Genomic DNA, 11,629 nt, shown 5'->3' with positions numbered 1-11,629 from the left:
GAAGAAAAATAATCAATAATTTTAGTGTAAATTTATTAATGTCAACTTGAGAAATTACACTATTAACTCCCATAAACTAAATTGAATGTTAAAAGTGGAGACATGAGACACAAGATTTACTTTCCACTTGGGTGTTTTTCTTGCTATGTTATTTTATTTTAAAATTATGGTCAAGGTAATGTGCTTTAATGATAAAATTTTGAAGACCAGATAAGCCAAAAGAGAATTAAAATCTTTTGTAATCTCATCATTCAGAGTAACCAGGCTTAATTTTGGAATTGTTATTAAATTCCAAATAGAATTGCAATGCTATATACTGCTTTATAACTCAATGTTCATCTATTTTTTAAAAAATAATTTTTATATAACCATTTAAAACCATCACATTTTATTCCATTGTGTGGATGCATCACAGTTAAGTACATACTTGTATTTTAGGCAGCTTCCAATTTTGTTATAATCAAATTATTTTAAAATTTAAATTTAAATATTTTACCATATAGAAAAATGCTGAAAGTTAAGCTAAAGAATTTTTTCAAGATAGTATAAGAAATAAATTTTGAGTTTCTCTGTTAAAAGATTTTTATGTTGTCTATGACCATAACACCTTGAACATGCCCAATCCCGTCTGATCTCGAAAGCTAAGCAGGGTCGGGCCTGGTTAGTACCTGGATGGGAGACCACTTAAGAAGACTGAGTGCTGTAGGCATAAAAATAAAATAATAAAAATTAAAATAAAGTCTATGAAAAAAAGTTATTTGTATGCTATTATGTTTTTTGTTACATCATACAAAATTGACCCCTAGAAGTCTGTGCAAATTTAATCTCCTATCCCCAGGGTTAAAGAATACCTAGTCCCTTCTTCCACTCCACCATTAACTTCACCTATTATTCTTAATTTTCATTATTTAAAATGTGAGATATGTTTTTATTATTTAATATAAATATCTCTGATTGATACTGAGGCTAAAGGTTTTCTGACTGAACACTTTCCTGACATTTATTTTCTGCTCGCTAGTTATTTTTTATTTATTCATGACTTTTACCCATTTTCTAATAAAATGTAATTTTTTTTAATTATGGAAAAAAGCTTTACATGACACCTACCTAAATAAAATTTTAAGTATGCAGTTCAGTATTATTAATTACATGTACAATGTTGTACAACAGATCTTCAGAACTTTTTCACCTAGCATCACTAAAACATCATTGCACAGTGACTCCCCATTTCCCTCTCCTCCAGACCCAGGCGACCTCCATTTGATTGGCTTTCTGCTTCTGTGAGTTTGACTACTTTCGATATCTCATATTAGTGGAATCATGCAGTGCTTATCTTTCTGTGTCTGGCTTATTTCAGTTAGCGTAACGTCTCCAAGATTCATCCATGCTATCTCATATGACAGAATTTCCTTCGTTTTTAAGGCTGAATGATATTTCGTTATATGTATATACCACATTTTATTTATTCATTTATCTATCAATAGATATTTAAGTTACATTTCTTGGCTACTGTGAATAATGGTGCAATGAACATGACATGTAAAAACATCTTCAAGATTCTGTTTTTAATTATTTTGTATAAATATCCGGAATCGAGGTTACCAGATCATATGGTAGTTATATTTATAATTTTTTGAGGAACCTCCATATTGTTTTTCACAGCAGCTATTCCATTTCGTATTCCAAATTCTCCACGAGTGTTCCAAATTCTCCACATCACATCCTTGCTAACATTTGTTATTTTCTGTTTTTTTTTTTTTTTCCTTAATGTGAGGTGATATCTCATTGTGGTTTCGATTTACATTTTCCTGATGATTCATGATGTTGAGCACCTTTTCATGTACCTCTTTGCCATTTATATTTCTTTGGGAAAATGTCTATCCACCTTTGTCTATTTTTTTTAGTTAGATTGTTTGTTTTGTTGTTATTGAGATGTAAGAGTCCACAGCATATTCCTACCAGCTCTAATGTGGCTATTTTCATGTTCACATGGGGTTCAAGAGCTTTGTTTCTGGATTTCTCAGAAAGGCATTGGTGTGTGTATTGTTGAATTGGTGTCTCCATGAGAGAAGATGTCTGGGGCTTCTTATTCTGTCATCTTATTAATGTCACTCCCATTTTTAATTTTTAACAATGTATTAAGTTTTTAAACTTTTAAATCTTCATACATGTTCCAGTCTTTCCCCCTATTATCTGCATTTTAATTATGTTTATAAACAGTGCATATCACATATAATTTTCATGCAAAAATATATTCATCTTTCACATATATTTTAATTTTTTAAAAAATATTTTCAAACTTACAGAAAAGTTACAAAAATAAAAATATTACAAAGAATACCCTTATATCTTTTAACCAAATTTATCCTTTATAACCATTTTACTCCATTTCCTTTACCATATGCTCTGTATCTCTTTCTAAAAAAATTTATATTATATTATTCTCTTCTAAGAGCATGCTGACTAGTAGAGCCTGGGTCCTTGATGACAATTCCCTTTAGAGATTGCAGTGCACTGGCATGCACTGAGTCTGGTGTGGGGCTGACAGCATTCCCCCTTGAGGCCTGCCAAGAAAAACCTTTGTATTTGCCTAAGATCAGGCCTGAAAGATCACACATAGAATTTAGGACAGTGGCCAGACTCTTCAATATTTTGTCACAAATTTTATTTCATGCATATTATTTTCTACCCATGTGTCCACTCTCATTTGAATCTTAATTCTAAAAGTGAACATATGGGGTGCTCACTATCAGCCCCTTTACAGAGATTTTCCAGTTCTGTCTTGGTTGGAATAAGTTCCTCCTCTAGTAGATGCCTCAGGAAGAGTACATGTGTGTGATATTCCCCAAGTCCATGCACATTTAAATCTGTTTTTCTAAAACCTGGATGCTTGAAAAGGGGTTTGACCTAATATAGCTTTGGCTCACTATTTTGTTCTTTAACTTTCTTGAAAATGTCATTCTGCTTGTGCCTTGCTGTGTATTTCTTTTTGAGAAGTCTGGTGACATTCTAATTCTTTTGCATTTCCATCTCTTTGCCTGAAGGTCTTGAAGACTTTGGCTTTAAATTTTAATTGCTTTTCTAAATGGTGCCAGAGTTTCTTGTTCTGGGTCAATTGAAATGGTGTGCCATTTCAATAAGTGGAGTCAGGTATTCCTGTAGTTTAGGAGTATTTTCTTGACTATAGTTGTAAATATTAGATATTACTTTTATTTATTTATTTTTTTACGGAATACAATTATACATGGACTTCCTTTTATTGTCTTCCAATTCAAAAACTTTCTCACTGGACCTTTTAATTTTTTTTTTTAAATATAACTTTTATTCTTCTGGTAATTTTACTTATTTTATACAATGGTCCTCATTAAATTTTATTCGATTCTGTTTTCTCTTGGTAATTTTTTCTTTAATCTTCACTTTTGATATTAGTGATGAGCTTTTACATCAATTTCTATCCTGAGTCCTTTCTATTCTTCTGTTTTTTTTCCCCTATTGGTCCATTTCTGGTATTAGTTTTTGTAATTATAATTCAAAGTATTTTTTTCATGATCCGAAATGCACACCTTACAATATTTAATTGAACTTGGAACAATGCATTATTTCTGTTAGCCTCATGCTTTTTTTATTTTTATTTTTCAATTAAAATTGACATTCAATATTATTTTACATTAGTTTTAGGTATACAACATAGTGGTTAGACATTTATAAAAATTACGAAGTGATCCCTTCAATTAGTCTAGTATCTACTTGGCACTATATATAGTTATTACAATATTATTGACTATATTCCCTCTGCTGTACTTTACATCCCCATGACTATTTTGTGACTACTAATTTTTACTTCTTAATCTCTTCACTTTTTTCACGTAGCTCCCAAACTCTACTCCCATCTGGCAATCACCAGTTTGTTCTCTGTATCTATGAGTCTGTTTCTGTCTTGTTTGTTCATTTATTTTGTTCTTTAGATTTCACATATAAGTGAGATCATATGGTATTTGTCTTTCTCTGTCTGACTTATTTCACTTAGCATAATACCTTCTAGCTATATCCATGTCATTGCAAATAATATTTCATTTTTAATGGCTAAGTAATATTCCATTGTATATATGTACCACTTCTTCTTTATCCAATTGTCTATTGAAGACACTTAGGTTGCTTCCATATCTTGGCTATTGAAATGTTGCAATGAACATATGGGTGCATATATCTTTTTGAATGAGTGTTTTTGATTTCTTCAGGTAAATATTCAGAAGTGGAATTAATGAGTTATGAGGTAATTTTACTTTTAATTTTTTGAGGAACCTCCATACTGTTTATTGATTTCTGGCTATTTCATAATTGTTTTGTGTTGATCTAGCCTATCAATAGTGATACCGTTGGCTTGGAATGCCTGGAGCACTCACCTGGGACCATACCACTTATGGCTAGCTTCCAAAGACATTTCTTCAGTGTCACAGCTGAACCAGGCCTTGTGGTTCTCATTATGATTGCAAGAGACACCTCAACAATGACTGTCAGAGAACTTTGAAAAAACAAGATTTATCGCTCACAGGTTTTAGAGTATGCATGGCATGCCCAGGGCTATACAGCAAGGCCAAAGACAGAGAGAAGGCACAGATCTGGGAATTTACCTGTATTTGAGGGTGGAGTTTCTAGGATTTCTAGGATTTAAAATTATAATCACATACATATTTTTGTGTATATAAATATATATACACACATAATTTCAATTTTAGTATTTTTCTCAATAAATGAAATATCATAAAATATTACCTATATTCTTTTTAAACACTATCAACATTTTGATACAGATCCCATCAGTTTTTAGTGTATATATATATATATATACACACACTAAACACATATGCATCTATGTACATATTTACATTTTAAAATAAAATTGAATTATATATTTTTTGGTAGCCTGTTATGACAATTCAGCATTTCATTTGACTGATATTACTATAGACATAATAATAGTTGCTTTACCAAATTAGGAGATGTTTTCTTCCACATAAAGACTCAGAAATGCATAGTTCATGTCTGGAATGATTGATAGCTTCATAGACTCTGAGAATTCCAGCTATCTTCTACATTTTTGTTTCACTATCTTTTACAAGTGGCAATCCATTCTCTAGGCCACAACTGAAATTCAGCCATGGAGTCAGCTTTATGGGCTAGAATTAAAGGAAAAACAAGGAGGCAAAAGGAGCTTCAGATAGAAGCTATATCAGTGTTATCTAAAAAGCTCTCCTGGAAGCTCATCAAACAACATTTACCTACATGTCATTGGTCATCCTTTTTAGATTTTAGCTGACCTTTTGCCAGCCCAAATAAAATCATCATTTTATTACAGGAGAGCAAGGAATCATAGATACTAGCAATTAACACTCTGCTGTTTCTATTTACTATTAAATATCTTTCTATAAATCATATATTTTGGCTGTATATTATCCAGTTAGATGGACACTATCATTTAACCAAATCCCTCGTGTTGGGCATTAGTTGTTTCAAATCCTTCACTTCTATGAAAAAGGCTGTGATAAAAATTCCCATACTTGTATTTTTGTATATCTAGGATTATGCCTTTAGAATAAATTTCTAGGAGTGGAATTGCTGGATGAAAGGATATGCATCATTTTAAGACTTTTTTGATGAGAATTGCCCAAAATCAGGCTTTTGATCTTTGTGCGTTTATCATTTCTTGACTTGTAATTTTGCACAAAACCTCATGATTTAGGATGGTGTTTCTCAAATTTTGTCTACTACATCTATTTCCACTTGCCATTAAAAAAATTCTTGTCAAAGTTAATGGGAAGACCAGCACAGGTTATGATGAAATCCCACTGAGGTAGTGTCTAGTTTTGATTAAACATTAGGAGTAAATTATTAAATCCTACAAAGCAAAGACATCTGCTTTGCCATGTACATTAGCTTGGAACATAAACAAGGGTGCAGATAAGCTGGAGAATTGTTACTGCTCCATGGAACACACTCAATCACCACTGTAGGAAAGAAAGAGATCGTTTCTTATAAACACGGAAATAAATTTCTTGTAAATGTTAGAAGTTCATTCTATGATATACTGGGATTCATTTTAAAAGCATAAACATAAACATTTAACTTTTGCACACACACACAGATTCACATGCAGACACACACAGAGAATCATTAAATGTGTAGGTGCCATTTATTACCCATAAAACATTCTGAGGAGCATTTTGAAAATTTCATCACACCAAGATGTGGCTCTGATGTGAAATTTATTAAGATAAAATCTGAAGAGAATTATGTTATTTTGTTCTTTGAAATTATTTTTGGCTAAGCATCTATTGCAAAAGGGAAAACTATCCCTCTTGGTGGGTGGATATTTTTGGTATGCCACCAGTAGGGAATATAGGTGAAAGCAAATGTTAGTATCAGGAAACATTCAGAAAGATACACAGCATCATGTAAATTAAATTAAGATAACAAATGTTTAATTTGAGAGCAAATTAAGGAAACAAAGCAAAGCAAAACAATAATCAGACAAATAATGACTGAAATCACTTGCACCGTATTACATCCTCAACAAGAGCTAAACAGATAAATATATCAGCTTGACAGATCCAAATCCAGTGGGAGCATTGTTAAATTCTCTCTTACTCATCTTTATCACTCCTAGTCTATTTCTTTCCCTCTCCTCTGTTATTATACATTCATTGAATACATACATACATTCACTGAATCTGGTGAATTTAATCTTATAGAAAGCTTTTCTATACACAAGTGGTCTTTTGTAATCTTATAAACATTTAAATTTCAGTATTATACTACTGCATTGTTTTTTCTTTATATATCTTTTAAGAAATCGCCAAATAAATGTCAGTTTAACAAAATTAAATGTTTTTCTGATGGACAAACATATATGAAACTGAACTTTAGGAAAAGAAGAAAATGTAGAAGCTAACCAGTTAAAAAAACATTCATTTTTATGTAGGATTCACTGTAGGCCTTTGGTGATATCTGGTTTATCTTCAGTTTTGCTTATCTTGCTTCCTTAACTCTTTCCTGCTTCCACTATCTGAACAGCTCCACACCATCTCAGCTCCCAGGATGTCAGGAGCATATAGCAGTGTTTTAAAGGAATATCTCCCAAAATAAATCAGAGAAGTCTGAGGTGACTCTACGAGGTTCCACAGTACATGATTTTTTCTGTATGAAAGCCTGAATGAAATCAGACGTTGGATAATCAATTTTTTTTCTTTTGGCTTTATTAGGAAACACTAATGATTTACAAATGGGTATAATGAATAACACAGGCAATATCCATGTACACCCACACAGTTTGACAAGTAAAGCCTTAAGAATATAATGGAAGCCTCCTGTAGTATATTATATAATGGAATAGTAAGCAGTAATAAAAATAAATGAATTATAGCACATTTAACAATAAGAATAAATTTTAAAAGCATAATGTTAAATTTCTAAAAATCATGTTGCAGAATAGTACAGTAGATATTATATATATTTAGCATCCTACTTTAACATATATATTACATATTATATACTATATAAAATATGTCATAGTATATTATATAGTATACACATTATATATTATATACACATAACGTGTACATTTCATATAAATATATTATATTATACTAAATACCTATATAATATATATTATGTATTTATAGATTAAAATATCAGAAACAAAGTAGCATATATTGCTTATGGGACTGATATATGTAGGTAAATATAGCTGACCCTTGAACAACATGCATTTGAACTGCTCCGGTCCATTTATATGCAGATTTTTAAAATAAATATACAGTTGGCCTCCATATCTCTGAGTTTCACATCAGTGGATTTAACCAACTGTGGATCAACAACATTATTTTTGATCCACAGTTGAGAAACCACGTATGCTAACAGATGGCCGACTTAAGTTATAAACAGATTTTCTACCTGTTGAGTAGTTAGAGAGGGGTTGGCACCTCGACCCCTACGCTGTTCAATGGCTAACTATAGTAAGACAAGGTTGTATAAATTCAAACATAAAATGTCTTTCATTTGCTTAAAAATATCAGATGGCATCATATTTCCCACCAGATCGTCTAAACTGCTCAGCCAAGTAATCAGGGCTATGCTGCAGGTGATCAATCTTTTGCTTAGTTATCTCCTCAATATAAAATAATTCTTTTATTTAAAAAAATATTTATCAAAATCCTACCCAATATTGAATATTAAGGTCAAATTTTACCTTTTGCAATTAGGTTTTCTTGTTTTAGCTGTAAATGACCTCTTCCTTGAGATACTCAAATTAAATTGTTGATTTTTAAGAAGTTCTATCACTTATTTTCTAGTTTCATTCAAACACCACATTTGTTGCTAAAATATTTTCATAGCTTTTTTTAAAACCACTGTTAATTAAAATTTAAGATTTCCATTTGATTTTTACATCTCCTTAGATTTTATCACCTTTAAAATTATGATGTTTACTTCTTTTGCATGCCAAAGTGCAGTTAGCATACAATATTGTATTAGTTTCAGGTGTATAACATGGTGATTTGACATTTATATTCCTTAAGATGTGATCACTGTAAGTCTAGTAACCATCTGTCACCATGCAAAGTTATTACAATATTATTTACTCTATTCTGTGTGCTGTACATTACATCCCCGTGGCTTATTTATTTTATAACAAAGTTTGTACCTCTTGTTCCTCTTCACCTTTTCACTCATCCACTAGCCCCCCTCCTCTGGTAACCATCAGTTGTTCTTTGTATCTATGAATCTGTTTCTGTTTAGTTTAGTTTTTTCATTTGTTTGTTTTCTTTTATTAGATTCTACATATAAATGAAATCATATGATATTTATCTGTCTTTGTTTGACTTATTTCTCTTGGCATAATACCCTCTAAGTCCATTCATATTGTAAATGGCAGGATTTCATTTTTTTTTTTACTTCTGGGTAATATTCCATTTACATATAAAGGAATATTATATATCTCTCTATATCTCACATGTTCTTAATCCTTTTATTCATTGTTGGACACCTAGGTTCTTTCCACATCTTGGTTATTATAAATAATGCTGTAATGAACATAGGAGTGCATATAGATTATCAAATCAATATTTTTGTTTCCTTTAGATAAATATTCAGAAATAGAATTGCTATAGTATTGCTACAATCCTAGCAATATAGGATTGTATAGTAATTCTATTTTCACTTCTTTGAGGAATATCCATACTGTTTCCATAGTGGCTGCACTAATCATAATTTTACCAACGGATTATGAGGGTTCCCTTTCCTCCACATCCTTACCAACATTTGTTTATTTGTTGACTTTTTGATGAAGCCATTCTGACATGTGTGAGATAATAACTAAATGTGATTCTGATTTTCATATTTCTGATATTACTGATGCTGAGCATCTTTTCATGTGTCTATTGAGCATCTGTATGTCTTTGTTGGAGGAATGTATATTCAGGTCCCTTGCCCATTTTTAAATCAGATTATTAGTTTTTTTCATTGTTATTGAGTCATGTGAGTTCCTTATATGCTTTAGATATTAACCTCATATCAGTAATAACATTTGCAAATATTCTCATTCGGTAGGCTGACTTGTCTCTTGATGTTGACTTTTTATGAAGTCAAGCCAGTTTTCTTGTAGGACGTCCTGCATTCTGGATTTGTCTGATTATTTTTTTTCTCTTAAATCCAGCAGCTAACTTATATTCAAGTTAAATATTTCAGCCAAAAATATTTTATAGATGATGTACACTTCATATTGAATTATGCCAGGAGGCATATAATATCAGGTGTCCCACTATTAATGATGCCAAGTGTTATCATTTAGTTAGAGGAGTGGACACTGGATATCCCTATCACATAAGAACATTACCCACTTTGTAATTAGTAAGTAATTTGTGTGACAAAATGTTGGCAGCATGCAGGTGGCTCGTTCCTGAATAACCTTTTAATAAAGGCAGGAGCATCAATTGATGATACCTGCCTGAATCAACAGCCTCTTCTATTCTCCCCATGACAAAGATCACCAGATGCCATTAGGATACATAAAATGCTACAGGAAATGGAGAACTTTCAGATCAAAATGTCATTAGGCGAGCACTCTCCCTTTCAACTTTTCCTAGTCGCCTGCTAGAATAACTATAAAGATAAAGAAGAGAATACAATCAATAATTATAGCAAAAGGAAAACTCAAACCAATAACCAAATTAATGTCAGAATCTGAGAGGAATTTTTATTAATTTTACAGTTAATTAAACATAATTGAGAAAAATCTACATATAGTTATAAGACAAGACTTAATTATCATTAAGTGATAGGAACCAGACTTAGAATAACATAAGAAAATTTAAAAAACGGCTCACATGAATAGCATAATAGCGTAAATGGCTCACATGAATAGCGTAACTAGACTGGCTTCTCTTGTGCTTCACTGGATATATTTACACACACTTTCCAAAATAATAGGTGTTTGATCTCTGAGCAAGATTCATATTATTATACTTTAGCACTGGCAGAGGAAAACAAAATTCTGTCTCTAATCTATCCAAGTCACACAGGACTCAGATTAACCTTCCTGGGTCATACGATCACCCTTGAACCAATCATTTTCCTAGTTTGCCGGAGTACTATGATCGGCCAGCAGAGGCTCCATGTCAATTCCCCAAGCAAGGGTGGAGAAAAACCACTATAATTGACATTTATATGGTAACAACATAGAATAAGGGGGAGAGAGGCAGGTTTTCAAAAAAATTAGAGTTGCTAGATGACAAAGTCAACAGTTATTTACTACTCTAAGCTTCACCTTCTGCTTCATCTAGAATCAGATTCTCTTTAGCTCCAGAGATGTTGATTACTGAGATGTGTATCACCCCCTCTTCTTTGCTATCTCACCCCTGTTATCAGAGCTAGAATCTACCAGAAGATAATTCTAAAGTTTAGAGGGGCAAAGAGATAAAGACAACTTCATTATTGCTTCACATGACATCAGGATAGTTAGAGGACACACAAAGGAGAGATGATGTTTAACTCATAAATAAATAGAGTAGCTTTAAAATAAGACAGTCACTATCTTCCCTAAAACCAAGAAAAACTCTTCTACTTTATCTCAGTTTTAAACCTACGCAATGAACAGAGCCTTACACACAAATACAGGCATCTCTGGGTACTCACTTCAGTCCTCGGTTTGAGATTAGCACTGTAGCTTTGCAGTTTTGGCTCTTTTGGAATTGTGTTTTTCTGGATGCGTATAAGATTTTTTTATTTAACAGGAAAGTTAAAAATTTTTATGTAGATATATCTAGGTATTTCTATTGTTTATTTTTCTTTTGTTATTTTTAGTATAAAAAGACCTTGTTTAATTCTGAGCCTGAATTGTAGCTCATTTTTTTTTCCCCACAAGGACAGAGATTCTTTACTTGAGGTCCATAAATTAATTTTTGATAATCCATAAACTTTGAAATTTTATTCAAAGTTTCAAAATTGTAAGTGCTGTAGTCTTTCCTGAGAAGAGATTTATGCTTTTCATTATATTCTAAAATGGTTACTTTGTCCTATTTATCTGCATTATGAGAAAAGTTCTGATTCTTCTTTCAAAGAGCAGAAACATTTTTTA

General features: G+C 31.7%; 1 pseudogene; it reads left to right on the top strand.

Moving 5' to 3' along the window:
• Nucleotides 1–590: 590 nt before the first annotated feature.
• LOC111738411 lies at nucleotides 591–709 on the top strand (annotated as a pseudogene).
• The last annotated feature ends 10,920 nt before the right edge of the window (nucleotides 710–11,629 follow it).

The sequence above is a fragment of the Pteropus vampyrus genome, unplaced genomic scaffold, assembly GCF_000151845.1.
Source record: "Pteropus vampyrus isolate Shadow unplaced genomic scaffold, Pvam_2.0 Scaffold37, whole genome shotgun sequence".
In the NCBI taxonomy this organism is placed as follows: Eukaryota; Metazoa; Chordata; class Mammalia; order Chiroptera; family Pteropodidae; genus Pteropus; species Pteropus vampyrus.
This window is presented reverse-complemented; position numbering and strand designations above follow the sequence as displayed.